The following is a 6,532-nucleotide window of genomic DNA, read 5'->3' on the forward strand; positions in this document are numbered from 1 at the left end:
TCTCTTTAGGTTTCTTGGACTGGTCACAGCCAGGACAGTGAGCCTGTCTGAAAAGAGGAAGGTTGACATAGAACAGAAAAACTTGGGGCAATTTATAAATCTTAATAGAGGTGGGCAACAACCTCTATAGATGTGATTGATAAGAATAAAAATTCATTTAAGAAGTTTAAAAAAATTTAGTAGCCTTTTTTTTTTAACCCTTACCTTCTGTCTTGGTGTCAATACCGTGTATTGGCTCCAAAGCAAAAGAGTGGTAAGGCTAGGCAATGGAGGTCAAGTGACTTGCCCAGAGTCACACAGCTGGGAAATGTTTGAGGTCAGATTTGAACCTAGGACCTCCAGTCTCTAGGCCTAGCTCTCAATCCACTGAGCTACCCAGCTGCCCCCTAGTAGCCCTTTTAATACTAATAATAATAGCTAGCATTTATATGTATAGCATTTATAGGTTTGCACTATATGTATATACATGCATATCCATATTATATAGATAGATAGATAGTATTTAATGTTTGCAAAGTGATTAAGGATTTTTTTCCCATTCAATCTTCACCACAACACTAGGAAGTTGATGCTATTATCACACCTATTTTTCAGATGAGGAAACCTGAAGCAAAGGTTAAGTGATTTTGTCCAGGTTCACCTAGTAAGTGTCTAAGACCATACTTGAATACAAGTCTTCCTGAATCTAGATTCAGAACTCTCTATCCACTGGGCTACCTACTGCTCTCTTGACGCACTTCTTTTGCAAAGGAAAAGACAAACACATACATGAAGGTCTCTCCCCTTGGAGAGAGAGGGAGACTAGACAGAGGGAGAGATTAAGAAAATCCCTTTCACAAAGGGAAACATAGAAGATAAAGATAGGAGAAACAATGGCATATTCAGAATTTCTGTGCTTAATGAAAGTTTTAAGAACTTCTATAAATCAGGGGCAGCTGGGTAGCTCAGTTGATTGAGAACTAGGCCTAGAGACAGGAGATCCTAGGTTCAAATGTGGCCTCAGACATTTCCCAGCTGTGTGACCCTGGGCAAGTCACTTAACCTCCATTGTCTAGCTCTTACCACTCTTCTGCCTTGGATCCAATACACAGTATTGACTCCAAGACAGAAGGTAAGGGTTTAAAAAAAAAAAAAGAACTTCTATAAATTGAGAGAAGTGAAAGGGGAGCCATATTCACATCACCCTTGTCAATCTCAACAACAGGTAAAAGAAGAAGTACCAGTGGAAACAATGAAACCTACTAGAACTCCATGTCTCACAATATGGAGATTGGGAAGTATAGATATCTTATGGAAATTCCATTTGTTCTATGAAATCATTGACCTAGACTTCTCATCTCTGATTCTTGTGCCACCTTTGTGAGTTCTGCCTAGTGTGGGTTCACTCCCTACATTCCTAGTGCCCCATTCACATCCCAAGGAAATTTTTGGTAAATTAACACTAGAGTAAGGTGAAGAGGGTAGGGGGAGCAGCATGTGGGAGCTCTCCCAAAGTAAGTCAAGAGGAAGCATCAACACCTCAGCAACCTTGCTATGTGACAGAGGCTGGCACTAAAGAAAAAGTGCCAGGCTGAAGAGTATGTGGAACTGATCACCTCAATGGGGAGGGGCCCGAGGAAGTTTGGGAATCAGGAGGAGGAGAAGACTCTGGCTGGTAGAGGAGTTGGTCTCTTAGTCTAAAGAAGTCAAAGAGAGAAGGTTGAATAAGACTTTCTCCTGAGGTTTATCCTGCTTGTGACTGGAAATCCCCCCCCCCCCACACACACACACATTACCCAATCGAAAAGACTATTGAAGAAACCTGAGAAAGACATTTTAAAATCTCTGTCTGACTTTACTTCAGTTCCTGTTGCCCTGAGTCTGAACTGTGGCCAAAGGGCCAAAACCAGGGTGAGTCAACCTGATTTTCTCTCAGGGGGTTCAGACTGCCAAGACCTGAATTTCCCCCAAACTCCAGGAGGGAGGGGGAAGGGTTTAGATAGACACAGGGACCCCCTTTTCCCTACTTTCCTCTCCCATTCTTTCCCTGTTAGTTATTCCTTTGTATTATCCTGATTGAGTTGACATTAAAATAGTTATCTTTTCTCCAAGCTGTGAATCAAGTGTGAGTGAACAGATCAAGGGGAGACCCTTTGGTCTTGAGTAGTGGAGGGGGGACAAGAGGGACAGAAGAATCTGGGAGAGCAGACTTAGCTAAGGAGGGAAGGCAGAAGGGGGGAAATCTTCAAACCCTCTTTCCTCTCTCTGAGCCAATCTTAAACATCAGCTGTCTCCCCTGAACCCTGCTTTGAGAAGGGAGGTCTCCCCCCCTCTCTGTATATATCTATATCTATATCTATAGATATAGATATAGATATATAGATATATGCTGAAAGACTTAACCCCTTGAATACAGCTAGAAATCTTAATAAACTTTCTGGGCAAGTTAGAGTGCAACAGGATCCAACAGAGTGAAAGGAGGGGAATAGAAATTAAAGGGAGATCTCAGAAATGGCAAGTAAACAGGTAGAAGCATCAGTGAAACCTAGGTCTAGGAGATAATATCAAAAGAAATATTTTTACTTGAACAGAACAAACAAATGAGGAACATTTTGGAATGGAGAATTCAGGAATCAAAACTCTGGAGAAGTCTACAAAAGCCCATAGTACTAGGTCCATGGCAGACAAGCTAAAGATTACAAGACTGGGTTTATACTCTCTCATTTTAAAAAAAATGGTATGAAAGGTGGGGTTAGCAAAGCCTAACCCCTAATTGTATTTTATTCTATTATTAAAAAAAAAAACAAAACCTTATCTTCTGTCTTACAATCAATGTTGTGTATTGGTTCTGAGGCAAAAGAGCAGAATGGACTAGGAAATTAGGATTAAGTGACTTGCCCAAGATCACACAGGTAGGAAGTATTTGAGGCCAGATTTAAACCCAGAACCTCCCTTCTTTAGGACTGGCTCTCAATCTACTGAGCCACCTAGTTGCTACCCCTAACCCTCAGTTTTAAAGAAGCCATACTGCTTAAAGCTGGGTTCCTGACAGAACCTATAGTTTACTGCTGTCCAGGGCATTCTAAAACAGACTGTAGTTGTCTCATAGGCTAATTTTGAGCCAACGGGAACAGGTCAATTAATTTTACTAACAAAACATTTTACTTCAGAGAGGGATAGCTTTCACAATAAGGAGGTATGATCCTGGTGAGACTGCACAAGAACTATTATGTTTGATTCTGTTCATTCAAATGGAATCTAATCAACCTTTTACTTTAGATTTATTCTCTATTCTCTATTTCAGTATAGATTGGAATTCCATCTATTCATATTCTCCACTTTTGTATTTTTTATATGAAGATAAAAACAAAACAACCACTTCCCCTCTAACTAGAGGAGGATACAACCTACACACTGAGAAGTAAATACAAAGTAATTTCAAGAGGTAACTAATACTTACAACATGGAGACTTGCTTTAGGCTTTCTATATATACCTAGAATGGCTAAGCAAATTACCATATAAGAATGGTATACTGTTAAACCATAAGAACTGATGAAACAGATGGATTCACAGAAATCTGATAAAAGTTGTATGAACTGATTCAGAGTGAAATGAACAGAGCTAGGAGAACAATTTTTACTGTAGCAAATAATATTGTAAAGACAAACTTTGAAAGACTTAAAAACAATGGCCAGTATAATGACCAACCCTAATTCCAGAGGCCCAATGATACAAATGGCATAGTGAATAGAACATGGTCAGATCTATTTTCAGATACTTTTTAAAAAAATTCTTACCTTCTATTTTAGAATTGATAAAAGTATGGGTTCCAAGAAAGAAGAGTATTAAGGGCTAGGCAATTGTGATTAACTGACTTGGCCAAGGTTACACAGCTAAGAAGTATCTGAGTTCACATTTGAACCCAGGACCTCCTGACTCCAGGACTGGAACTCTATCCTCTGAGTCACTTAGATGCTCCTTTTTTTTTTCCAGATACTAGTTATGTATCCTTGGGTGAGTCACTTAATCTGTCTGCCTCAGTTTCCCCATCTATAGTAGACCCCTAAAATATTTATTAAATTGAATTGAATACAAACATAAATTATAGACAGTTATGGAGAGTACAAAGAATCAGTTATATTTTACATCTAATTTTCTAAATTATAGATTTTGTGTTAGAAGGGATATTAGAGGATATTGAGTCAAATCCTGTCATCTTAAATATCAATCAATTGACATATCTTTATTGCATACATACTATCTGCCAGAAACAGATGAAAAAAAAAATGAGGCTCAATGGAATTGAAGTGGACTCAAGGTCACAAAGTATTAAGTGATAGTCCAGGATTCAAAATGAGGTCTGTTGCTTTCAAATCCACTGTTCTTTAGTTTCCTTTTCAAAAGGACATATACCAAAACCAAATTGACATCTGTTTACCAGTTCCATTTCTCCACTGAGGCTCAGGGAGATACAGTATGCCAATGTACTTGCCCTCTCCATAAAAGAAATGGGTCAACCAAATGGGTATTTATTTCCTTATTAACTTATACTCTCCCTGACCCTAGTATACTCCTCTGTTCCTTTGGCCTTCTCTAGACATCAAACACAAAGCTGAGAAAATTTCCCACCTCAGACTCATCTGGTACTTTGTACATTCATTAGTTAGTTTCTTCCTGGTTATGTGGGATCCTGGGGATTGGAGCCAGGACCACTATAGCCATGTTTACTGAAGGTTAAACAGAACACAGCAATGTGGAAGAGAGAGGATAGACAACATTTAAGGAGAAAACAGCATGAACAAAGAATTGGAATTAGGAATCATTTATTGGGAAACAATGAAAAGACATGCCTTCCTGTGTAGAGTCCCCAGAGACTAGAATAAGTAGGATGCTCCAGTGCTACAATAAAATGTAAAGCCTTGACTTACAGGTCAACAAGTTTGGATATGCTATAGAAAATGGGACATCCATCCTAGGTTTTCTATGTGAGTACTGATCTAATAAGATTGTTATTCTAACATACTCATACTTAATATTTAATAAGTTGTATCTTTATTATTTAATAATATTTAATATATTTATTATTTTAAATGAACTTACTTTATTAATTCTTTAATATTTAACAATATTTAATAAATCACACACACAACACCATTTCTTTCCTTCAGTTTCTTTTCTTTAAAAAAAACAAACAAACTTCTTACCTTCTGTTTTAGAATCAATACTGAGTTTCTGTTCTAAGACAGAAGAATGGTAAGGGTTAGGCAGTTGGGGTTAAGTGATTTGATCAGGGTCACACAGCTAGGAAGCATGAGGCCAGATTTGAACCTAGGACCTTCCATCTTCAGGTCTGACTCTATCTACTGAGTCATCTAGCTGCCTCTATTTCTATTTTTCAACAGTTTACCTCTTACCTCTCCACTCCTTTGGCTCAGGGTACTTTTGGTCAAAATGAATGGTAATTATTTAATGCTAGAGATTCACTGTCCCTCATTCAATATAAAAATTCAATTCCATAAACATTTATTAAATACTTAATATGTAAGTATTTACTATGTATAAGTATCTATTTCTCTGGCTTTCTCCTAAAACATTTCTCCATCACCACCCTCTACATGCCACACCTTTATTCCCAGATCCTGATATATCTATCTCCAGAGCCTAAAAAATGTCCCAGCTTGGGTTCCAGGCAGAACATAACCAGGCTCTGTACTAAGTGCTAAGGATAAAAATAAAAAAAAAATAAATAAAAGACAGTCTCTGCTCTCAAGGAGCTCATAGACTAATGGAAGAGGTGGGCAGAGGGAGAACAACATGTGAATAACTATGCACAAACAAGCTATAATTCAAGATAAATTGGAAATAATCAAAAGAGAGGAAGCACTAGAAATAAGCAGATCAGGAAATGCTTCCTGTAGAAGGCAGAATTTTAGCTGAGACTTGAAGGAAGGTAAGGAAGGTAAGGAAGTCAAGAGATAAGAGATGCTATATGTAGGTTAAAAGAAGGGATTCAAACTAGCTATGTATATAAAATTAAAAGGTTTAATTAGCTAAAGGGAGAAGTGAATGGGGATCAGGGAATAACTTACTTCTAACCCACAACAGATATTTAAAATCCTAAAACTTTCTAGAATTATTCTAAACTAACTAATTTGAGTATTAATTAAAGGTTTATTTGTCTAAAGGGTAAAGGGAAAAGGGGAATTAGGGAATAACTAACTCTTAACCCAAACAGAGATAAACACCCTTATAACTTATATAATTATTTTAACTAAATTCTTACAGTAGTAATTAAGGTTAGGGGTTCTGGTAGAAACAGGGCCAAGGCCAAAGAATCTCACAATACAAGAGTCCTCTTTGATTCAAATAGCAGTCCCAGAAAGATGCTACCAACAACAACTGAAATTCACTTCTCTGTAGCAGCAGCAGTAGGAACAGGCAGAAATATCAAGAAAGCCAAAGAAGAGGTATCCACTGGCTTTCTGGGTCCACCCCAGAAAATACCAGACAGATACTCTTTGGGCTCTCCTGACTACTGGAGAAAAGCTGCC

The sequence above is a fragment of the Monodelphis domestica genome, chromosome 6, assembly GCF_027887165.1.
Source record: "Monodelphis domestica isolate mMonDom1 chromosome 6, mMonDom1.pri, whole genome shotgun sequence".
Classification (NCBI taxonomy): Eukaryota; Metazoa; Chordata; class Mammalia; order Didelphimorphia; family Didelphidae; genus Monodelphis; species Monodelphis domestica.